Below are 25,830 nucleotides of genomic sequence, written 5' to 3' on the forward strand. Positions count from 1 at the left end.
TGAGGGAGGTGGATCTGAATCTAGAAACTCGCCCCTGCCGGGAACAGGGCAGGAGGTTGGGACACAGACATGCAGCCGGAAGTGGGAGAGGGAGGGGCTTAGGAGCAGGATGGTGATTGGCTCCTCGCAGGGGAGAGCAGATCCTGGAAGCCTAGCGATGACTGTGTGCGGCACCTAACTGAGCATTTCACGTGTGTTACGTCACACACTTGCACAAGCGTCCAAGGAGGGAGGTAGTTTGACTGGACCCATTTTAGGAACGCGAGAAGTTGATGTGTGGAGAAATTAAGTAGCTTGCCCCAGGTTATCTAACCGTCAGAGCAAGGATTTGGACGTCAATAATCCCGCTAGTGATAAAGAACTCACCTGCGAATGCAGGAAACAGAAGAGACGCAGGTTCCATCCCTAGGTGGGAAAGACCCCCAGGAGAAGGAAATGGCAACCCACTCCAGTATTCTTGCCTGGGAAATCCCACAGACAGAGGAGCTTGGCGGGCTAAAGTCCATGAGGTCGCAAAGAGTTGGACATGACTGAGCGACTGAGCACAGAACTGCACAATCCAGCTGTAGCCCCCGTCCCCTTACCACTGAGCCCTGGTTCTCACAGGATGTAATGAGCTTCTCTTTGGGGCCAGGTCCTTCCTGGAGTCTGCCAGCTTGCACCAGGATCCAGGCTCCGCACAGGGACGCAGGGAACAGCCCCTGTGAGGAGGGCTCTCATTTCTACACAGAGCATCCCTAACTCCTTGAGTGCACATTCCTAAGGCAAAAATGTTAAGCATGAGTCCCTATTTACGTACCTTCATTTATATATTTATGCATAAATTTTGCACATGTGCTACAGGCTTAATGTACATCATTCAATATGATTTTATTCATAGGGAAAATTATTCTTTTACACTGAAAACTGACCATAAATTCACTCCCAGCAGCATTAACTTGCACCAACACTGAAAATGTGTATCCCTCTCCAAAAATATATTTTTTAAATAACTTGGGTCTGGTTTTAATTTTGACATCAGAATTTCTTGGTCTAGAACCCAGTTCTCCAAGAATTATTCCCTAATTGTTACCCTTATTTATCGACATATGGATGATTACTTGGGGAAAAAAATGTAATGCAAGACCTTCAATATAGTACATAGTTCTGAAACTATATATTAAGGGGAAAAAACAAAAAGCCTGCAGCAATAACCCCCACCCCCAAAAATGCTACCCAACAGGAAAAATTCTCTCTCTCAAATTCTTTTAAAATCTCAGAAACAAAGTCAAAATGTCAATCCTTTCTTTCTAACATTTTTCACAGCAAAACAACCACCAGTGTACAAAATAAATCTTTGGAGTTCAATCTAAGCTACTACCATCGACAGAACATGTCTCATTTAGGGCAAAGATTCCTTTTTCTGATCATTGCAGTAACGCACACACACACAAAAAGAAAAATTAAAAGCCAGCATTTCAGCCATCCTGATAGTCATGAGCCCTCTGACAGCTTCCCTTACTCCATCAGCCAAGGGTCATTATAGCAGCTGCCTTCCTGAAACCAAGTCTGATGGAAAGAGGCAGAGCTTAGCAAAGCTGCTGAAACATCCCACCTGCAAAACTCATTTAAAACTGGATCCCCATCAGTCTTGTCCCAGAGGGTCCCCTCAATCCTGCACAGCAGAGATGAGTTCTTCACGTTCCATCTGTATGGTCATCACTTGAGTTTTCCCTGAGGCTCTGGAAAGCTAAAAGGTTATTTCCAGCTGGAGTCACTGGACCCTAGCCCTGTATGCTTTACATGCGCAAATCCTGGCAGTAGCTGTTGAGTGAGACTCCTGACCCCCACATCAAGGGAACACTACCAAGCTGGCCGATAAGATTGATGACGGTTGGACTGGAAAGGGTTGACCCAAGCCCACGTTACCAGGTTTGTTGTTGTTGTTAAGTCACTCAGCCATGTCTGACCCTGTGACCCCACGGACTACAGCATGCCAGACTTTCTGTCCTTCACCATCTCCTGGAGTTTGCTCAAACTCATGTCCACTGAGTCAGTGATGCCATCCGACCACCTCATCCTCTGTCATCCCCCTTCTCCTCTTGCCCTCAGTCTTTTCCAGCATCAGGGTCTTTTTGTAACTAGACTGGTTGTCTGCTACTCAGAGTGAGCCCCCCCTGGGTGGTAGATTTCTGCCTTTGTTCTGTGACTTCTGAATCCTCAGGTCAGGGAGGGGAAGCTCATTGCATTTTGTATTTGAGATGATAGGTTTGGCAATGGGAAATGATCCAAGAAGTGAAAAAAAAAAGGTATACGTTTTATAAAGGTTTCTAAATCATCAGGTATCTAGTGTAGATTTTTATTTGCCTTATATGCTTTAAAGTGACTGCTCCAGTGTTTCAGTGAACTTCTTCCTAATCATTGAGGTAAGACACTGTCTGCTGAAGCCCATTTAAAACCTCCCCAGCTAAAATATCTCAACCTTGTCTACAGATGTGATGGTTGTGAACAGAAATGTCCTCCCCAGGCTGTAGCAGATCCTAATAGTTTTCTGAGGACGTTTGGTTCTTACTCCAAGATGTTCCCTGGGCCCAGGTCTACAGTAACATACATGCATGTGTCCTAAGTCGCTTCAGTCGTTTCCAGCTGTGTGCGACCCCATGGACTGCAGTCCACCAGGCTCCTCTGTCCATGGGGCTTCTCCAGGCAGGAACACTGGAATGGGTTGCTATGCACTCCTCCAGGGATCTTCCTGACCTAAGGGCCGAACCCTCATCTCTTACTTCTCCTTCAACATTGGCATTTGGGTTCTTCACCATTAGCACCACCTGGGAAGCCCATAGTAACATACAGAGGTCATCTTTTCAGATGCATCCTTGTTGGCCACCTGGATCCTCCTGAGACCATTCCAACCCCACCCTTGTCTTAGCTGGTGATTAAAGATCCAGAGAGTATTAGTATTCCAGGTGCTAGCTACCAAGTGTGACTTGAATTCTCTGCTGCTCAGAGCTTTAGCAGAAGCTCAGTTGAGAGAGAGCAGGTCTAGGAGGACAGCCTGGTGGCTGTGTGATCCACATGTTGCCCTGCCTGAGTGCCTCTCCCCAAGGCAGGCATAACTTCTTGAAAATATTGATGCTGGGGCGCCATCTCTTAGCCTATGAGGGTGCTCAGGGCACAGAGGAGGCTGTTAGGGATGGAGCAGCATGCACAGCAGTGGAAAGAGTTGAAGGAAAAGAAGTGAAGGAACTAATGAGGCCGGGACAGGACTGGAGAGTGGATGTTGTCATGTGGTGGGTCCTGGCAGGGGAGTGGCTTCTGCTTAGAAGGAGATGGGCATGCCTTCCAGGTTTTGTGAGCAAAGGACCGACATGCTATGACATACATTATGAAATGATCGCTCTGGCTAAATGATCTCTTCTTTCCATCGCATCACTAAAACTCAGAAAAACTCAGAAGAAACGATTTTCCAGCCAACTGTTCAAGTGTTTAAAGGAAAGAAGTGAGCAGGAACCTAAATGCTAGAATCTTCCAGGTAGCAGCTTCCCAGATTCCTGAAAGAAATTATGTCGAGGATGTAGTTCCAGCAAGTTCGTGGTGTTTTTTTCGCTCTGAGAAGGCTGAACTGGAAAATGTGAGCTTTCAGTTCGTTCTTTGCTCAGGCATGTCCAGAGGCTAGTCCCAGGAACTTTAACTTACGGGTTTGAGATAGAATGTAGGCATATGTGTACTTAAGAAGCTTCCCAAATGGATTCTAATGCACATACTAACCACTGCTCCAGAGGCTGGAGAAGACAGCTAACACTGCAAATGCTTTGATTTTCCCCCCTCATGCCCAAGAGCCGTACTGACCAGTGCGGTCACCACCAGCCACGTGTGGCTACTGAGCATTGTAAATGGGGGTAGCTGAAATTGAGATGTGCTATAAGCGCAAGACACTTACAGATTTTGAAAACTTAGAATTAAAGGATACGTGTAAAACGGTCTAATTAAATATTTCTACATAGATTACATTTTGAAACAATAGTACTTTGGATATACTAAATTAAGTGGGACATGTTATCAACAGTAACTGACTTTTTAATGTGGCTACAAGAAATTTAAAGCAGCGCATGTGGTTCACACTGCATTTCTATTGAACAGCACGATGCAGAGCGTTTCAGAGACTCCTTACATCAGAACCGTAGCCCTCTGTCTGCCAAACCTTCACAACTATCATGCTACCACCCCCCCTTTTTTTTTAAGAAAAATGCTACATTGCTTTTTCAGATCCTTCTTTTAGATCAAGTATGAATAGAAAGCATTGAAAGACAATACAACATAGCAGTTAATAGTAAGAATTAGCTAGATATGTAACTGTAAACAACTTATTCTTCTTCTCTGAGGTCCATCCCCTCATCTGTGAAATCTGAAACCTGTATCTCAAGGTGGTATTGTTTTTAAGTCACTAAGTCCTGTCCAACTCTTTGTGACCCCATGAACTGCAGCACGCCAGGCTTCCCTGTCCTTCACTATCTCCCAGAGTTTGCTCAAACTCATATCCAGTGAGTTGGTGATGCCATCCAACCATCTCGTCCTCTGTCACCCCCTTCTCCTCCTGCCTTCAATCTTTCCCAGCATCAGAGTCTTTTCCAGTGAGTAGACTGTTCCCTTCAAGTGGCCAAAATATTGGAGCTTGAGCTTCAGCATCAGTCCTTCTAGTGATTTCTGTTGATTTCCTTTAGGATGGACTGGTTTGATCTCCTTGATGTCCAAGGGACTCTCAAGAGTCTTCCCAGCACCACAGTTCAAAAGCAATAACATAGCTATGACTTCTGCTGCTAAGTCGCTTCAGTCATGTCCGACTCTGTGTGACCCCATAGACGGCAGCCCACCAGGCTCCCCCATCCCTGGGATTCTCCAGGCAAGAACACTGGAGTGGGTTGCCATTTCCTTCTCCAATGCATGAAAGTGAAAAGTTAAAGTGAAGTCGCTCAGTCGTGTCCGACCCTCAGTGACCCCATGGACTGCAGCCTTCCAGGCTCCTCCGTCCATGGTATTTTCCAGGCAAGTGTACTGGAGTGGGGTGCCATTGCCTTCTCCAAACGTAGCTCCTAAATTCCCATAAATGGTAGACCCTGTCACTAGCTCTGACCTTTAAAGAAAATGGGAAGACGCATTAGATTCAGGTGATGTGATTCAATGTTGGCACTGGTACCCCAACTCCCAGCATCAGTGGAGATGCAGAAATCATCATCCCCCAACTATGCATGAGTTGGCTCTATGTTATACTTCTGTCGTTTACCTGGAAATAAATTCTCAGAATATCAGAGTCATATGCAAATATAAGTATAAAATAATTAAAAAGCAAAATGTCTTTTAGAAAGAGTATTTTGATGATCAGAGCTGTGGCTGTCATGTGCCTTCACTATCATCACTAAAAAAGAGGTGAGAGGATCTTGGCTAAGAAGGCAAGAGAAAGGAGACTTGGCCTGAAGTCTCAAAGCATCCAGCACTCCAATCAACCTATTTGATTTGTGAGGGTTCGCTTCACCCTGCTGCTTAGGTTTGACCCTAAGTCTCACTGCCTTTTGAGCCCATAACCATTATCTAATAATGCTCACCATCCTCCAATCTGAAACTGAATTTTTACACCATTGTGTTCCACTTCTTCCAGTTGTCAAGCAAAAAAACTCACTTTTTAAAAAACTTCCTAACTGAATACATCAAACTGGTTTGTCTTCAAAAGTTCCTTTTTTTTTTTTTTTTTTTTTTGCTATAGACATGGGAAAACTCACAGAGTTGGTTTCTCTCACTTTCAGGAGACAATCCAGTGAAGTGAAAGCTGGTTCTGTATGCAGCTAGGCTTCCCACCCTCCTCCAGAGGGTCGGCTCCCATTAGAATGAGATCAGGATGGGCTGCAGTGTGCATTTTAAATCACCACCATGGCCACCATTATTTCTAAACCCAAAGGCACCATTAGAACCAGGGTGTATTTGCAGATGTTTCTTTGCACTTAGTTCTATTGAAAAAAGGAGAAATTAGAAAGAAGTGATTATTTTAAATTTTACCCCAACCTATGGAACAAAAGAAATGACAATAGGCAGGGACACATCATAGTTTTTAAAAAAATTGATGTATGTGGCCTTTGAGCTATGTTTCTGGAGGAGAATGTTAGTAGCAGAGAAGGCAAACACATCACTGGGAACAGGGACGGTCTCACTTCCCGAGCCAGGGCCCTCTGCCTTAGACATGAGATCAGGCTTCAAAGAGCAGAAAGCCATGCCTTCAGACTGCGCTTCGTGGAACAACTGTCCTGGGTGCTGCAAACAGCACAGAGCCTTTGGCGAATCGTTGAGTGAGCGAATGAGTGAAGGTCACTCAGTCGTGTCCAACTCTTTGTGACCCCTTAGAGTGCTTAGTCCATGGAATTCTCCAGGCCAGAATCCTGGAGTGGGTAGCCTTTCCCTTCTCCAGGGGATCTTCCCAACCCCGGGAAAGAACCCAGGTCTCCCACACTGCAGGCAGATTCTTCACCAGCTGAGCCACAAGGGAAGCCCAACAATACTGGAGTGGGTAGCCTTTCCCTTCTCCAGCGGATCTTTCCAACCCAGGGATCGAACCAGGGTCTCCTGCATTGCAGGCGGATTCTTTACCAACTGAGCTATCAGGGAAGGCGAATCCTTAATTCTGAGCATTCCCAGCATCTCACGTGCAGTGCAGTCCACCCCGCCTCAGCCTCTGGCCCGCTTCCAGGAGCACTTTGTGGTTTCCTTTGTGTCAGAGGGCAGGGCGGCAAGTAAGCCGCCAGGCAAACTCAAGCCGGACAGGTCACTAAGCCCCAAGTGCTTCTCAGAAACCATTCCCAATGTTTCTGAAAGTTGTGTGTATGTGTGTGTGTGTGTTCCCACATGTGCACTAATAATTTCTAGGTAAAATATATGCATATATATTTACAGACACATATGCGCACACGTGGGTTTCCTGGAAACCATTTTGAGGTTGATTTTCTATACATGGAGAGAGAACTATAGATCCATATAGAAAGCCTCTTGCAAATATTTTTAACTTATTTCATATAAGAGTAAATTTATTTCACACAGCAATGAGTACATTCATTCTTCTGCCGATGTGGCGCAAAAAGAGGGCCACGCTTGAAGAATAGAAGGGAAAAAATATTAAAGTGAAATTTTAGTTGTCAGTTTCGTAATTGAAGCTGTCTCCTCATTTGAAAATATTGTTCTCATTGAAGTGGAAGGAAAAGAGGAGCTAGCAAATGCCCCCAAATGTTAATTTCCCCAGACAAATTACAAGTATATACACAAAGATTTCAGGAGGGCTCTTACTGTGATGGGGGCATCCATCATTCAAGGCCACATGTAACAGTGCACTGATGGAGTGTCCCAAATTCATTCCTTTTCTTCTTTTTCCTTTCTCCTTTTCTTATTTCTACTTCTTTCTCTCTCTCTCTTTTTTTTTTTCCCTTCTTCTACCAAAATGCAAGCAAAATACAACTTTTTAATGACAACCTCATTTTCTGGACGTCTGGACAGTTCATAATCCTGAACTTATTTTCTCAAAAAAAATTCCACTGATTGCCAATTGTTTCTTGGCTTTTTTGAGGCAAATCTTTGCTTTTTATCCCATAATCTATCTTCTTTAATGAAACTATCCTCAAAAATTATGGATGGAGCTAGAAATACTGCCAACGTGTCTAAAATTTTCTTTGTAGGGAGATAGAGAAGGGTTATAAATGAAAAAAATCTGACTATGGCCAAAACTGGTCCCTGATAACATTAAGCTATTTCTTAATTCAACAGTACATGCATGCATGCTCAGTTGTGTCCAGCTCTTTGTGACTCGATGGACTGTAGCTCACCAGACTCCTCTGTCCATGGGATTCTCCAGGCAAGAATACTGGAGTGGGTTGCCATTTCCCCCTCTAGGGATCTTCCCAACCCAGGGATCGAACCTGCATCTCCTGCACTGGCAAGCAGATTCTTTACCACTGAGCCACCTGGGAAGCTCATTAACTCGACAAATGTGTGTTAAATACCTAATATGTGCCAGGTGTTGTGTTGGACTCTGGAAATACAGAATCAACTAAAATGCAGTGTTTACCCTCAAGGAACTTTTAGTCATCGGTATATGTACATGTCTGTGGTTTAGGGTGAGAAAACCTTTGAAATCACTGCATTTTGAGTCTATTTAATAAGAAAATGAGTATTTAAGTCTAGTTGTCACAGAAACAAGTGACAAGCCCTGCAAAACAAAGCCAGGGAGGTCACTTGCAAACCAGGAAGACAGACTCATCATAAAGGCAGTTCTGGCCTGGGAAGAAGCCCAGTGGCCTTTGGTCTGTCCACTTCTGGATTCTGGGTGACATCATTAACAGTTTTCAGCAAGCATCTTTTTCTTTTAAGAGGCATTTTTGTTGTTGTTTAGCCACTAAGTCATATCTGACTGTGACTGCATGGACTCCAGCACGCCAGGCTTCCCTGTCCTTCACTGTCTCCCAGTTTGCTCAAACTCATGTCCATTGAGTCGGTGATACCATCCAACCATCTCATCCTCTGCCGCCCCCTTCTCCTTTTGCCCTCAATCTTTCCTAGCATCCGGGTCTTTTCCGAAGAGTCAGCTCTTTCCATCAGGTGGCCAAAGTATTAGAGCTTCAGCATTAACATCAGTCCTTCCAATGAATATTCAAGGTTGATTTCCTTTAGGATCGACTGGTTTGATCTCCTTGCAGTCCAAGGGACTCTCAAGAGTCTTATCCAGCACCGCTGTTCAAAAGCATCAATTCTTCAGCACTCAGCCTTCTTTGTGATCCAATTCTCAAATCTCTACATGACTATTAGAAAAACCATAGCTTTGACTATCCCAACTTTTGTCAGCAAAGTGTTGTCTCTGCTTCTTAAAACGCTGTCTAGGTTTGTCATTGCCTTTCTTCCAAGGAACAAGCATCTTTTTATTTCATGGCTTCAGTCACCATCCACAGTGATTTTGGAGCCCAAGAAAATAAAGATAACTGTACCAGGATATAACCAAGTTCTTGTGTTGTATGAAGTGGATCGCCACTAGCTTATAATACTTCATACATTCAAGACAACAGCCCTAGATGAGTTTCTTTAAATCACTTGTTTATGTAACCATCAGCATTTTCACAGGAGGCCACTTCCCATCTGACCAGTGAGACTCCAGCCAGGACAATCAACCCACATTAAAGCTGCCTGTGCAGTGTGGTGTGTCTTCTAAAGGTGGCAGACAGTTTGTGAATGGTTTCTGTTGGCTGAAGGACAGATCAGGGCTGGGTAGAACATGTCAATACATCTCAAGGCTTAATTAACATACCCAATAAAGTAGCCGCATAGACAGAATGGCTGCGATAAGGAAGAATAATAAGCAAAGTCATTCCATATACCCTCCATGGTCAAGGAACACAATTTATTTATGTTTCAAAAAACGTGCTCTACTTTTTTTTTTTTTTTAAATTTCGACTGTGCTGGGTCTTCGATGCTGCACTCGGGCCTTCTCTAGTTGCAGCGAGCAGGGGCTACTCGCTAGCTGTGGTACACAGGCTTCTTTTCTGGTAGCTTCTCTTGCTGCAGAGGACGGTCTCTGGGCTCTAGCACAGGCTTCATTCCATGGCTCGTGGGGTCTAGAGCTCAGGCTCAGCAGTTGAGGTGCATGGGCTTTGCTGCCCCATAGCATGTGGGATCCTCCCAGACCAGTTATCTAACCTGTGTCCCCTGTATTGGCAGGTGGATTCTTAACCACTAGACCACCAGAGATGTCCTATGCCCTCCTTTTATTATTAAAAAAAAAAATCATGGCTTTGGATTTCAGGAGATATATATATGTGAGTTCCTCAAATCCCTCAATCAACCACAACTTTCAGATGTGGCTTTTTAAAATCAAAATGGAAATGATTTTAATGTTAACAAAAGCTCATCCTAAGTATTCAGTCATTTTCAGATTTGCTGGTTGTTCTTTCCTATTAAGGTTTCAGCTGGTAGAGAAAACAGAATTTTATTACCTTAAAGAGTCAGTTGTATTTTTATGTTTGTAGTAACAAACTTCAGTGGTTATGTGATGGTTTTCTTTTAAACTTCCTGAACAATAAGCTGGTGAACAAATTACTTTGTAGATTTCTATGAATACATATAACAGAACTTGCATAAGTTAGGCAAGGCAGGGGAGTAGGAAAAGAGAACAGGATTTGAAGCCCAAAAGGTCTGTATCTGACCCTCCCTCTCTGAGTAAAACAGTAATGTTGGGCAAATCACTCCCCAAGCTCTCAGTTACCTTGTCTGTAAAATTAGGATACTAGCATCCATCTCAAAAATGTTGCTGTTTAATTAAATTAGATAGTATTTGAAAACTGCCCATTGTGACTGACACATAGCAGGAATTCATGGAAGCCCATTTCTCTGTGGCATGTAAACGTTTATCTGGCTCCAATTCACAAGTGTACTCACTGAATCAACAAACTTTCTGAGAGTGCCTCCTTTCACTAGATTCTGCAGCCACAAGAGTGAATTAAAAGCAGCGCTTGTCTTCAAGGACACTTATGGTCAAGCATTCTATTTGGCTCTTCACATCAGCTGAGCAAGCAAGAAAGTATGGGATGTGTAGTGTCAGAGTAAAGAAGAAGCAACTTGCTAAGGCATAAATAGAATCAATAGAACGCTCCTCATATCTGGAACAGGCACAAATTATGTGTGTAAATAAATGTACAAATAAACAGATAATATAATTCCTAACAGCCATTGCTTCATAGCAAACAATGAAGTTCTCAGAGCAGAGATAAAAAGAGGCACTTGATTGGGGACATTTGATTGGGGACAACTTGACCTTTAAAACTGTTCAAGCAAGTGACCAATCTGTCAAAAAATGAAAATATGTCCTGTTTATTAAACTAATAAGAGGGAGAAAAAGCAGTAGGAATTAAGACCATCTCCTAACCTATAAGTCATTTAATTCTTTTGGACACATTATCCTAAAGGCATCTTATAAGACTTTTGTTAACAAACTTCTGTTTTAACCAATGATTATGTCTCAGTTGATGGAATGGCATTTCTCACAAGAAACTCACTTTACAAAGGGAATGAGACGTCCTTTCAACTAAGGACGGTCAGTGTGGACCAATTAGTTAAAGAATATACTGTTGCTATTAAAAAATTCAAATTCAGTTCAGCTCAATGAAAAAATATTTATTGTTGGAGGTCAGGGGCTGGCTGGGACTACCAGGCAAATTTTCATCCTGAAAAGCTCACCCTCTAGTGAGGATCCAGATGTGTAACTAAGGCGTTCAGCTCCTCACGTCCTTGTCCCTCCTCTCCTTCCCTTTCTCTCCCCTTCCTTCCCTTTCTCTCCCCCTCCTCCTTGCCAGGATGAAAGAAGTCAAGTGGACCCCATATATTACCTGCTTATTTGCAGAAATCTTTCTCTGTGGAAATGTTTATATGCATACATGTACAAGGCCTCAAGATGATGCCAAACCATTTGTGTGTATATAAGTATTTGTATCGTATATACATTTTTTTCCTAGAAATGGGACAATACTGTTAACATTGGTTTCTTGACTTAGCTTGCTCTCAAATGATTCAGGAATTAGTGTTTGTGTGTGAGTGTGTGTGTCTGGAAAAAGAAATGGCAACCCACTCTAGTATTCTTGCGTGAGAAATTCCACAGACAGAGGAGCCTGGCAATGTGTGTATATATTTTGCTGTTTAGTTGATAAGTCGTGTCTGACTCATTTTTGATCCCGGGGACTGTAGCCCTCCAGGCTCCTCTGTCCATGGAATTTCCCAGGCAAGAACTCTGGAGTGGGTTGCAATTTCCTTCTCCAGGGGATCTTCCTGACTCAGGCATCAAACCTGTATCTCCTACATTGGCAGGTGGGTTCTTTACCACTGAGCCCCCAGGGAAGCCCCTGTCTGGGTATACATATGTGTCTTATATGTATGTATGTGTTCACAGAAATGTGGTAAAATATTAAAAGTTAGGGAGTCTGGATATGTGGGATAGGGGAGTTCTTTGTACTAATCTGAAATTTTTCTGTAAATTTGAAATTATTTTGAAGTATATCATTCTTCTAAATCTTTAAAAACAAGTGACTCAAGACCCTTTGCAGCCCCTCTCCTGCCTTCTTTCGCACCCGTTAGCCCACCCTTGACACCGAGTTAGACCCCACTACCTCAGTGGGGTTCCATTGATAACATGGATTAACACCGCTGTCTTCCCAGGAGGTGTTGAAATACACCTGAAGGATACCAACAGGCAGGCCTTTCCGCAGACAATGAGATCAGCGTCTCTGAGGCTTGGCCTCAGACGTATCTTTCTAAAGTGCAGGAGGCCGCCACACTCAGAAGCTCCAGACCCCACACGGCTGTTTTCCTCTGAGCTTTGTTCATCACACCCATCTCCTCCTTCCCGGGAGCGCCCTGGCCACCCTGTGAGTCTTACTGAGATGCCCTCGCTTGTTGGGACCCGGCTCAGAGTCCCCTTCTGAGTGCTCCTCTGGCCTTCCCATCACCTGCCCCAGAGAGAGCCCTGCTCACCTCCAGGCCCCACACTCCCTGATTCTAAACCTCAAGCTCCCTTTCCCTGGTGTGCTTCCTCTGTCTCCCAACCGACTGTGCATCCTTTGGGGGAAAAGTCTGGGTACCTTTGCTCTTGTTATCAGCATGGGCCTAACACAGAGTAAGATTCCAAGAAAGGTTTACTGATTCAAAGCAAACAAGGCGACACGTATTGGACTGAAGTTACTACAGAGAGCTAGGGGTGCTCTTGGAGGAGCTCTGTGCGCGGCATGGGCTCATAGCAAGCAGTGGGTGGATATCCTGACCAGATCAGTGAGTGCGAACCAGCCTGGAGGGGATAAGCAGGAACTGGAGGTGAGGACGCCAGTCACCCAGCCAGGGGAAACCACAGCAGAGCTCGGAAGATGCACGAAGGAAGAAGGGTCAGACGATGAGGGCAGAGCAGGGCAGGGCATTCCAGGGGCTGAGTCAGCGCCACACAAGCACAGCTTAACAAGGGTGATTAATGAGTGGACTCCTTTTATTATTTTCTCCTTAAATTTCTGAGTTGGGCTCATGAAATTTGATTAAAACTATTAACCCTCTCCCCCAAAAAGTGCATACACATTTGCTCACTTTTGCCTGAAATTTCAGAAGATTCACAGATTCTCTGAAATGGCTCTAGTGATTCACCACCCAGATGATAGCCCAGATGTTAAGAAAAGGGATGAAATTTAAGTCTAGGAGTGACATGCTCTCTACTTCCCCCGTCCTTGCACTGCACTGCAGCCAGAATAATCTTTTAAAACTGCAAAGTAGTGGAGTTTATACAACTCTACTTAAAACCCTTCAGGGCCATGCATTATTTTTCTTTCTTTCTTTTTTTTTTTTTTTTTGAACTTTTTATCTTCTCTTGGGGTATAGCCAACTGACAATGTTGTGATAATTTCACACTGAAGGGACTCAGCCATGCATACACATGTATCCATTCTCCTCCAAACTCCCTTCCCATCCAGGCTGGCACATAACATTGAGTTCCATGTGCTATACTGTAGGTCCTTGTTGGCTATCCATTGAAAACATAGCAGTGTGTACATGACCACACCAAACTCCCGAACTATCCCTCTCCGCACCACCCCCCATCCAACACCTGCAACCACAAATTCTCTAAGTCTGCTGCCGGTGACTTTCCACACAAAAGAATCCCTGACATGCCACTCCTTTTTTCACCAGCTTCTTCCAGTCACTTCCCCCTAAATTTTAGCCAACTTGACTAAAATGGGTCATCCCACCTGGTTTTGGTGATTAACTTAAGTGTCATTTCAGTTCAGTTCAGTCGCTCAGTCGTGTCTGACTCTTTGCGACCCCATGAATCACAGCACGCCAGGCCTCCCTGCCCATCACCAACTCCCGGAGTTCACACAGACTCACATCCATCGAGTCAGTGATGCCATCCAGCCATCTCATCCTCTGTCGTCCCCTTCTCCTCCTGCCCCCAATCCCTCCCAGCATCAGGGTCTTTTCCAATGAGTCAACTCTTCGCATGAGGTGGCCAAAGTACTGGAGTTTCAGCTTTAGCATCATTGCTTCCAAAGAAATCCCAGGGCTGATCTCCTTCAGAATGGAATGGTTGGATCTCCTTGCAGTCCAAGGGACTCTCAAGAGTCTTCTCCAACACCACAGTTCAAACGCATCAATTCTTCGGCGCTCAGCCTTCTTCACAGTCCAACTCTCACATCCATACATGACCACAGGAAAAACCATAGCCTTGACTTAGTCGGCAAAGTAATGTCTCTGCTTTTGAATATGCTATCTAGGTTGGTCATAACTTTCCTTCCAAGGAGTAAGCGTCTTTTAATTTCATGGCTGCAGTCACCATCTGCAGTGATTTTGGAGCCCCAAAAAATAAAGTCTGACACTGTTTCCACTGTTTCCCCATCTATTTGCCATGAAGTGATGGAACCGGATGCCATGATCTTCATTTTCTGAATGTTGAGCTTTAAGCCAACTTTTTCACTCTCCACTTTCACTTTCATCAAGAGGCTTTTTAGTTCCTCTTCACTTTCTGCCATAAGGGTGGTGTCATCTGCATATCTGAGGTTATTGATATTTCTCCCGGCAATCTTGATTCCAGCTTGGGTTTCTTCCAGTCCAGCGTTTCTCATGATGTACTCTGCATAGAAGTTAAATAAGCAGGGTGACAATTTACAGCCTTGATGTACTCCTTTTCCTATTTGAAACCAGTCTGTTGTTCCGTGTCCAGTTCTAACTGTTGCTTCCTGACCTGCATACAGGTTTCTCAAGGGACAGGTCAGGTGGTCTGGTATTCCCATCTCTTTCAGAATTTTCCACAGTTTCTTGTGATCCACACAGTCCAAGGCTTTGGCATAGTCAAGAAAGCAGAAGTAGATGTTTTTCTGGAACTTTCTTGCTTTTTCCATGATCCAGCAGATGTTGGCAATTTGATCTCTGGCTCCTCTGCCTTTTCTAAAACCAGCTTGAACATCTGGAAATTCACGGTTCATGTATTGCTGAAACCTGGCTTGGAGAATTTTGAGCATTACTTTACTAGCATGTGAGATGAGTGCAATTGTGTGGTAGTTTGAGCATTCTTTGGCATTGCCTTTCTTTGGAATTGGAATGAAAACTGACCTTTTCCAGTCCTGTGGCCACTGCTGAGTTTTCCAAATTTGCTGACATATTGAGTGCAGCACTTTCACAGCATCATCTTTCAGGATTTGAAATAGCTCCACTGGAATTCCATCACCTCCACTAGCTTTGTTCATAGTGATGCTTTCTAAGGCTCACTTGACTTCACATTCCAGGATATCTGGCTCTAGATGAGTGATCACACCATCGTGATTATCTGGGTCATAAAGATCTTTTTTGTACAGTTCTTCTGTGTATTCTTACCACCTCTTCTTAATATCTTCTGCTTCTGTTAGGTCCATACCATTTCTGTCCTTTATCGAGCCCATCTTTGCATGAAATATTCCCTTGGTATCTAATTTTCTTGACGAGATCTCTAGTCTTTCCCATTCTGTTGTTTTCCTCTATTTCTTTGCATTGATCGCTGAAGAAGGCTTTCTTATATCTTCTTGCTATTCTCTGGAACTCTGCATTCAGATGCTTATACCTTTCCTTTTCTCCTTTGCTTTTTGCCTCTCTTCTTTTCACAGATATTTCTAAGGCCTCCCCAGACAGCCATTTTGCTTTTTTGCATTTCTTTTCCATGGGGATGGTCTTGATCCCTGTCTCCTGTACAATGTCACGAACCTCCATCCATAGTTCATCAGGCACTTTATCTATCAGATCTAGGCCCTTAAATCCTATTTCTCACTTCCACTAATCATATAATCATAAGGGATTTGATTTAGGTCATACCTGAATGGTCTAGCGGTTTTCCCTACTTTCTTCAATTTAAGTCTGAATTTGGCAATAAGGAGTTCATGATCTGAGCCACAGTCAGGTCCTGGTCTTGTTTTTGTTGACTGTATAGAGCTTCTCCATCTTTGGCTGCAAAGAATATAATCAGTCTCATTTCGGTGTTGACCATCTGGTGATGTCCATGTGTAGAGTCTTCTCTTGTGTTGTTGGAAGAGGGTGTTTGCTATGACCAGTGCATTTTCTTGGCAAAACTCTATTAGTCTTTGCCCTGCTTCATTCCGCATTCCAAGGCCAAATTTGCCTATTACTCAAGGTAAGGAGCAGTGGCTGCGCTTTGCTGGAGCAGCCGTGAAGAGATACCCCACACCCAAGGTAAGAGAAACCCAAGTAGGATGGTAGGTGTTGCAAGAGGGCATCAGAGGGCAGACACACTGAAACCATGCTCACAGAAAACTAGTCAATCTAATCACACTAGGACCACAACCTTGCTAACTCAATGAAACCAAGCCATGCCCGTGGGGCAACCCAAGACGGGCGGGTCATGATGGAGAGGTCTGACAGAATGTGGTCCACTGGAGAAGGGAATGGCAAACCACTTCAGTATTCTTGCCTTGAGAACCCCATGAACTGTATAAAAAGGCAAAATGATAGGATACTGAAAGAGAAACTCCCCAGGTCAGTAGGTGCCCAACACGCTACTGGAGATCAGTGGAGAAATAACTCCAGAAAGAATGAAGGGATGGAGCCAAAGCAAAAACAATACCCAGCTGTGGATGTGACTGGTGATAGATGCAAGGTCCAATGCTGTAAAGAGCAATATTGCATAGGAACCTGGAATGTCAGGTCCATGAATCAAGGCAAATTGGAAGTGGTCAAACAGGACATGGCAAGAGTGAACATCGATATCCTAGGAATCAGCAAACTAAAATGGACTGGAATGGGTGAATTTAACTCAGATGACCATTATAGCTACAACTGGGGGCAGGAATCCCTCAGAAGAAATGGAATAGCCATCATGGTCAACAAAAGAGTCCAAAATGCAGTACTTGGATGCAATCTCAAAAATGACAGAATGATCTCTGTTCGTTTCCAAGGCAAACCATTCAATATCACGGTAATCCAAGTCTACGCCCCAACCAGTAATGCTGAAGAAGCTGAGTGCTATGAAGACCTACAAGACCCTTTAGAACTAACACCCAAAAAAGATGTCCTTTTCATTATAGGGGACTGGAATGCAAAAGTAGGAAGTCTGGAAACACCTGGAGTAACAGGCAAATTTGGCCTTGGACTGTGGAATGAAGCAGGGCAAAGTGTCATTTACTGCCTATTAAATCTCAAAGAGCTGCCTGGCTTAAAAGAAAGCTCTTAATAAATATTTGAAGAAAATATGGAAAAGACGGAGCGCCAGCCGGATCAGTTTGGGCTCAGTCTTAAAGATGGGCATGTTTTAAAGTCCACAGCAATTCAGTGATTTTCCTGACCTGGGTCATAGAGTCAAGTATGGCGACAATACCAGGACTAAAACCCACAACCTTTTGATTCCTGCCCTCTGCTTGTACCACATTAATCCCATACACGTGTCTCAGCTGAAATTTGCTACTGTGGCATCTTCATCTCCCTCGATCTCCCAAAAGCATTCTAACCTGTTAACTGCCACTTATGCTAGTAACACTTGTTATGGGTTTTAGGAGCACGACCTTGGAAATTCTGGAGGCAGACTGTCTTCCTGTTTAAAACACTAGTAGAGTTGTTCAGTGCTGTTGGCTCTTATACTCCAAGTGAGATGGCCTCCCAGCTCCTACACAGTCAACTCAAAGACCATATAGTTTATTGATGTGTTTCCAGTAATAAACTTTACACCTTTGTCTCGTGGGAAGCACATGCCAGTCAGGCTAAATGTAAGAGATTTTTTCTTTGGCGTTTTTCTCCTTTGTATGGATTCAGACACTTGAAGCTTATTGCATAGAAACTGACCTGGCAGTGACCTGACCTTTAGAAAGAATGGTGGGAAAGTGGCTACAACAGACAGGTATGCACCTGGGGAGACAGAATAAATAGAGGTGAACATTAACCCATCTGGGTCCAATATCGTTGGCCCAAAATGATTATGGCAAATTGAAGAAAACATCAAACAAACAGAATTTTTTAAATTCCGGAGGGAAATTCAGAGTGGTACACTTGGAGAGAAAAAGCAGATTTTGCCAATATAGGGCCAAGAGAAAAACTGGTTGTATTTCAGGATAGTGGGGCCTTGGGAGCAGAACAGAAAGTGAGTTTAAACAGAGCTGGGCCTTGCAGATTTCCCTGGAAGGGACCGGGCCTGATTCAGGACCAGGATACACACAGAGGGGTGGCAGCCAAGGTCTCCAGGAGCAGAGCTCCATAAAATTCATCTCATTTTCTTACTTGATGATTAATTACAAAACAGTTAATGAGAGCGATCATTCTGAGCAGTGGAATTCAGCCATGAAAGAGTTTAATGACCCTGAGGCTGGGGAGGCAGTGTCTGTTCTGCAGAAATTTCTCCTAAATTCTATAGAGGCTGAACAGAGCTTTCCAGGGGTAGCTGGGATAAGGTAGAGGAGAGCTTTGGAAGGCAGAAAGGAGGAAGCAAATATTAAAGTTTGTTTGCAGCAGGAGATAAAAAGAAGGAAACTGGCATTTATGGGTTGAATGGATGCAGTTTCACATGATGACGCCCTAAGCCCTGGTGCCATGGTTTTGGAGCTGGGGCCATGGGTGGTAGAGTCAGCCATTTGTGCCTGTAGGTTCCACACTCATGGATTCAACCAAACATGGATCAAAACTATTAGGGGAAAAAAATTCCAGAAAGTTCCAAAAAGCAAAACTTGAGTTTGCTGTACACCATCAACACACCACCACTTATATATTATATATATATAATATAAATATAGCATTTATATTAGGTGTTATAAGTAGTCTAGAGATGATTTAAAGTATTCCAGAATATGCAAATACAATGCCATTTTATTTAAAGGACTTGAGCATCCAAGGATTTTGGTATTGGAGGGGGGTGGTCCTGGAGTTAATCCTCCATGGATTTTGAGTTAGTCATTGCTCAGTCGCCCAGTCGTGTCTGACTGTTTGTGACCCCATGGACTGTAGCCTGCCAGGCTCCTCTGTCCGTGAGATTCTCCAGCCAAGAATACTAGAATGGGTTGCCATTTCCTACTCCAGAGGACCTTCCCGACCCGCGTATCTTATGTCTCCTGCATTGACAGGTGTATTCTTTACCACTAGTGCCACTTGCAAAGCCCATGGATACTGAGGGATGCCAATGATTGGTCTTCGATGAGGTCACGAGGGTGGGGCCTTTATAATGGGGTTAGTGCCTTTAGAAGAACAGACCAGAGAGCTAGATTTCTCTCTCTCCCATGTGTGCGCTTGGCAAGAAACTGTACCTACAAGCCAGGAGAACTCTGACCAGGAACAAAATCAGCCAGCGCTTCGATCTTGGATTGATAACCTCTAAACCTGTGAGGGTAGATTTCTGTTTCTGTACTTTAAGACACACAATTACGGTAATCTGCTCTAGCAGCCTAAGCTAAAACAACTGCCAGTATGGGGACTCAGAAAAGCTATTTTGCTGGAATGACTGGGTCAGTGACTGTGGATGGAGGCATTCACATTGGCAGGCAGACCAACTATGAAGGTCTCTTCCCAGCTCCAGAGTTGGTGATGTCGTAGTGGCAGCTCGCAGTCAGTCAAAGTGGGTGTGTTTACACCATGGGAACAGGCAAACTCCAAACCAGAGCTCCCCCAAAGAGAGCCACTGGTGTAACCTTTACCAGCACACCCCTGGATCAGTTAGATGAAAGTTTTGTGGGAACCTGGGCCCCTGGGGTTCTCACATTCACGGTACACCCTAACGTTTGTTGCTGCTGTTGTTTCTGCTTGAATTCCTAATACTCATTGGCACTCTGCAATTATCTCTTATTATCCATCCAGAGTGATTCAGCATTTGTAGACTCTCCTGGCAAACCATCACTGAAAACGTTTCTATGGGGAAATAGTTCCAAGTTGCAAGCTACTGACTTCGAAATAAACTTTTGGAAAAGAACCCATCTGAGAGCTGGGAACTTTTTCAATTCTGGATCCTCCTGGGAGAGTTAGAGAACAAAAAAAGTCACGTCTATTTTAAAAATACAGGTTGGAAAACTAATCCTAAGTGAACAGGCAAAAGGAATAGAACTTGGAGGAAAAAAGATGAGAAACAATTTAATAAGAGGGCTGGGTGCTAGCTGTTTTTTGTTTTTTGTTTTTTGTTTTTTTTTTCCTGCTGTAAACATCAAGGATTTGGTTGGACAGAGGGGAAAAAACCTTTGTGGTATTTTTCTGGGGTGTATGGATGTGGATTTTATTTTAAATATTTCCGCATGTACTTTCCACATTCAAGGGTAGTTTACATATGATCTGTTTTGAGGACCAAGAAATGGTTAAGACAGAATTACTTGTCTACTTCAAGGTGTCCATAACCTTTATGAACCTAAACCTACAGATGGGGTAATGTGTTTCAAATATTTGAGAAGCATAAGTCAATAAGTCTTTCATAAGAATCTTAGAATATTAGAATAACTAGACACCAAATGTATCAATTTTTTCCATCCAAAAATATGAGTATCAAAAATTAAACAATCTCATATCAGTATAAACCCTTGAATCAAGCATTCTAAATCAATACTTTTTAATCATTTAATTGGGGAAAAGATGTGATTTGGGGCTTGTGAAGTTAGTGTAATTTTAGTCATTCATTCAGAAGGGATGGGTGTATTATTTTCCTAAATGAAATCACAGTACCCTGATTTGCCATTTCCTTAAAATGATCTGAAACAATGAAATGATAGCTGTAAATCTGCCACTTGGAACTCTAACTGGTTCTCAGCTCCCCCCAGCTCTCTGACAATCAGGTTATGAGGGACATGGTTTCAGAGCAGCTCTTGTAAGCATGATGTAACCCTTCCTCCAAAACAGATGTGAACTCATAAAGCTTCATAACGATGACTCCGAAATATGCCAGAAAGTATTCTCGGTGGCATATTTTTGGTTTGTTTATCCAAAATCCCTATCTTGCCCCATTTCCCTTCATGATCTGCCTTGAAATGATTGTCGCTAGTTTAGCTGAGGAATCTTTTAAGTTCTCACCACCCCCCACACCCAGGCACACCATCCTTTCAGCTCTGGCTCCGGGACCTGAGCTCTGTATCCCTGAGCTCTATATACCTGAGCATTGCCTCTTATCCATGCTGATTCTCAAAACCCTCTGAGTCAGACTCTCCAAGCTAAATTCTGGGGCTGAGCACCAGGATTTTAACCGGCTCCTGAGCCTGTTGTGGAATGTGTCAGGGACCCAGTGCTGCCCGCTCTCTGGGAAGAAAATACCTGGGGGAGAGTCTGACTCGGGGGAGCTTAGATTCTTGCCAGCGATGCGCTGCACCGTGATTCCGGCGCCTGAGGTCTCGGTGGCTTTGCCTGCCTCCTCTGCCTCTGAACACCTCCCCCACCACCAGGCCCAGGTGCTTTGATCCTCGATCTTGAGTTTCACAAGTCTGATAACGTTTGTCTCTTCCTGTGCATCAGCCTGGTCCACTCAACCCTGGCCTGTTCCAGCCCTCTGGCCTTGAGGCTCTAGCCCTCCCTCTTCACTCTTCTCTCCTGTGTGGCCCTGCCAGACCTGTCCTTAGGTGCTGGCCCCTGCATCTTCTGGTAGAACCTTTCTGCTGGCAAAACAACCCCCTTGGTGCCTTTGCCCCAGGCAGTCTGCTTGTCCTCCCCGAACGCTCCCCTCCCTCACCAGATGCTGGGCCCCGTCACATCAGTGGGTCCTAGGAATGTGCGTCTGTTCAGCTCGGATCTGAATGACTAGGGGTTAGGAGCGCTTCTGTCTCTCTCACTGTTTCTCCAACTCCCAGCCTGAAATGTAGGAAGCCTGGTGAGTCTTGGATTCCTAACCCTAGTAAGTGCAATAGTGTTAAAGAGAAAAAAAAAAAAAAACTGAGCTCGTGTGAATTTCACCTGGGGGACACAAAGCTCCTGTTGCAGGCTCTCCGACCCCCCAGGGTTCTTGCATGCTGCACCCTCAGCTAGAAAGGGGCTCATCTTCCTCTTCACCTTTACAAAGGTGAAGAGCCTCTGGCTCTTTCAAGTTCTTTTCACCCGGGAGTCTTCTTGGAGCCCTGGAGACAAAGCTGGTAACCCTAGTGTTCCACGTGCCTCCTATATCAGCCTGATCCTGTGCTGAGCACGCTGCCTTCTGGCGATGTCTCTTAGCCTAAATCCTCCTCCAGATAGAGAGCACCTCGAGAGCAAGGATTGTAACCTCTACACCCGGCATGGTGCCTGGCATGCGGCTGGGGCTCAGTAGGCACTTGCTGAGAAGAAGAGCCAGTGCAGGCGCCTCCAGGCAGGAAGAAGCAGTCCTTCTCTCCCCAGAGCTCTCACCACACGGTGTTCACACGGGGCGCCGTGTCTCCCCGCCCCCCACCACTAGACGGGGGGCTCTTCAAAGGTGTCGAAGCATTAGCCGCATCTCTGCATCCGGTGAGGCGTGCAGTGACCCACGTGCATCAAGTATTGGTTGATCCGGTGTTTCCCAGCAAAGACACCTCTTGGCATTTTGATCGGGACAATTCTTGATTGTCTAAGACGGTCCCACACGCACAAGACACTCGGCAAGCTTCACCCCTGCCCACCAAATGCCAATAATACCCTCCCTACACACACACATGCACACGCACACGCATACACGTACACGTGCACACGCATACACGCAGACACAGACAGATCTTTGCAAAAAGCCCCTGGGTGGGAGAGCCAGGAGAACAGGACTGCCCAAGCTTGTGATTAACGGAGCTCTGCACCACGGCTCAGGAGAAGCAGGATGAGGCACCCCCTGCGGCAGTGCTGGCGGGTATTATAAGTGTGCGGCCGGGTGAGGTGGGGGTCAGGTGTCATCTGTGGCCTGAATCTGTTCAGTTCAGTTGCTCAATCGTGTCCGACTCTTTGCGACCCCATGGACTGCAGCACGCCAGGCCTCCCTGTCCATCACCGACTCCCAGAGTATACTCAAACTCATGGCCATTGAGTCAGTCATGCCATCCAACCATCTCGTCCTCTGTTGTCCCCTTCTCCTCCCACCTTTCCCACGATCTTTCCCAGCATCAGGGTCTTTTCCAGTGAGTCAGTTCTTCGCATCAGGTGGCCCTGAATAGACACTGGTAACTGTTTAAGATGAGGGCAGAGAAATAGAGAGCTTACCAGGCAGTCAGGAAAGAAAAGGGAAATTTACTGGAGGGAAAAGAGAGGGTGACTGGCCCTTGAGAAGAACCCCTTTCTCCCTTTCTGATGGGGTCCTTCTTATACCCCACCAATGAAAAATTCTCTGAAGGGATGGATAATTTTTAGCCTGTAGTTGAGTCCTATAGTTACGTAGCTGGAGGTCTGAAATCTGGTGGCCTTGCAGCTTTGAGGAGATAGGCACCAGTGAGAAAACAGAATGTCATTTGGGCAATTTGGTCAGTCTCAAGGATCCCTGTGATTTTATTCTTTGTTTGCGAGGTCAACATAATGAGCCATCTTATCAGTGAGACCCCATGTGGGCCTCATCGGTAACCTGTCTTTGTAAAATGACTGAGTGACCTTATTGGACCTCTGTCATATATTCCAGGCACTAGGCTAAGTGTCATCCATGGGTTCTTTAACCCTCCAACAACCTATGAAGCCCCAGTTTCCAGAGGAGGAAACGGAGCCTTAGAGTGTTTCAAGCCGCTGACCAAGTTAACACGGCTGGGTAGCAGCAAAGCCAAGGTTTACCCACAATCACTGTGTAATTACTGCACCATGTAAACTCTCTCTGTACCAGGCTTCTTTCACAACCATGAACTTCCAGATTCCCAGAGGAAAGAATCCTTTTAAAATGGGTCCCCTCCTTTTAATTATAATGTAGAGCAGTTTCACAACATACTTTCTGTATAGTATTCCACCTATAATGCAGGAGACCCAGGTTTGATCCCTGGTTTGGGAAGATTCCCTGGAGAAGGAAATGCTTACCTACTCCAGTACTCTTGCCTGGGAAACCCCATGGACAGAGGAGCCCAGTGGGCTACAGTCCATGGGGTCACAAAGAATTGGACAAGACTGAGCAACCAAACTGCAAGTGTTCATTTAGTCAGATGTCGAGTCTTTAACAAGAATAACGGTTTCCATGGGCAAGGAAGTGTGGGAAATGCTTTTAAAGGGCACACGAGGGTGAGTGGTGAAACAGTGCCTGTGAAGACAAGCAAGTCTTGCTGGCAGGCCCTAACCTTTCACAGGAGTTAGGAGGTGGTTTTAGAACATGGGGAAGTAAATGCTAGGGAAAACTACAGCAGAAGCTTGTCTGCCAGGAAATGTGTAAAAACCAATTAGCATTGATTAGGCCACAGGAAAAAAACTGATGAAGGATGAGTGACCTTACTTCTAATTTCTTAATAATAATAATAATAGGTACTATTTATTATGTGCTAATTACTTTATCTTTTGTAATTCTCTGTTATTACCTCCCTTTCACATATAAAGGGCTCCCCTCGCTGCTCAGACAATAAAGAATCTGCCTGCAATGAAGGAGACTTGGATTTGAAGGGAATGGCTACCCACTCCAGTATTCTTATCTGGAGAATTCCATGGACCGAGGAGCCTGGCAAGCTATAGTCCATGGGGTTGCAAAGAGTTGGACACGACTGAGCAACTAATACTTTCACATATAAAATACTGAGGCCTAGAGAAGCTGGCTAAATGACTTTTCCTAAAGCCATATAAGCAATTAATGGCAGCACCGGATATGAACCCAGTTCCCTGTAATTTCAGGTCTTGTGGTTTTGAACACGATACCCAAAGCCTCCCAGGGCATCATCAGGGTTCCAGGACTTTCCTGGGTGAACCTCCAAAGCAACTCCCGTCTCTGCCCATGAACACCTTGAATTAGTGGTGCGTGTGATACTGCTGTAAGAACGGGGACCCCTTCTGGGGCCAGAGAGTGGGCTGTCATCTAACACTTGGAAATGAACTGTCCAACGAGACACACGTACCAACAAAACAGACCTTACTGGGAAGGGGCCCGAGCAGAGAGAAGCAGGGTCAGGGAACGCGGAAGGACTGCTCTGCCATGTGGCCTGCGGTCTCAGATTACGCGTCACGGGGTGAATTCCCAGGTTGTCATCTTGCTTGGTCCATATTTGCTCTGACTGAGGGCCCTTCCTGGTGGCGTGTGCATCGCTCAGCCAAGGTGGATTCCAGCAAGAAGGACTCTGAGAGGCTGCTTGCCTCCTCCCTCTTTCCCCTACCCCCACACCCCCACCCCCACCCCCACCAAATTCGCCTGGTTAGTTTTCAGGGGCAGCACAGGTGTTCCATATGGGGACCTCCTGGTTGTGAGACAACTCGGGCAGGTGTGCCTGCCAGCCAAGGCAGGTGGTTTTGGTCAACAGTTCCCTAACAATAAAGTAGTGAAACTGTGAAAGTGTTAGTTGCTCAGTCATGTCCGACTCTTTGTGACCTTATGGACTATAGCCCGCCAGGCTCCTCTGTCCGTGGGATTCTCCAGGCAAGAGTAGCGGAGTGGGTTGCCATTTCCTTCTGCAGGGGATCTTTCTGACCCAGTGATTGAAGCCAGGTCTAATTTATTCTCAGCATCACTCTTCAACCTAAATTAGTTATTTAGTCCAAGTACTAAATGTGAAGTTTTTTTTTCCTGGTATGATTTACGTCTCTTAATTTTACTATTACAGTTTTAAGGTGACAGATTGCTATACTCTGTTACGTGCTTTTCCTATTTTGGTGGCGTGTTCGTGTTGATGAAGTAACATCCGTCTGCTTAGACACTTTCCCGGTCTGACCGCCCTCCTGGAGTCGGTCCACCCTCTAGGAACGGCCGTCGCGGCCACGCAGAGCTCACCGTCTGCCTAGGTT

The 25,830-nt window shown here is 44.9% G+C and overlaps 1 protein-coding gene across 1 annotated transcript in view; it reads left to right on the forward strand.

Moving 5' to 3' along the window:
• Positions 1-25,830, forward strand: part of CNTNAP2 (contactin associated protein 2) — a 2,336,063-nt gene that overhangs the window by 2,131,914 nt on the left and 178,319 nt on the right. The window lies entirely within an intron of this gene.

The sequence above is a fragment of the Ovis canadensis genome, chromosome 4 (genome assembly GCF_042477335.2).
Source record: "Ovis canadensis isolate MfBH-ARS-UI-01 breed Bighorn chromosome 4, ARS-UI_OviCan_v2, whole genome shotgun sequence".
NCBI classification, from domain to species: Eukaryota; Metazoa; Chordata; class Mammalia; order Artiodactyla; family Bovidae; genus Ovis; species Ovis canadensis.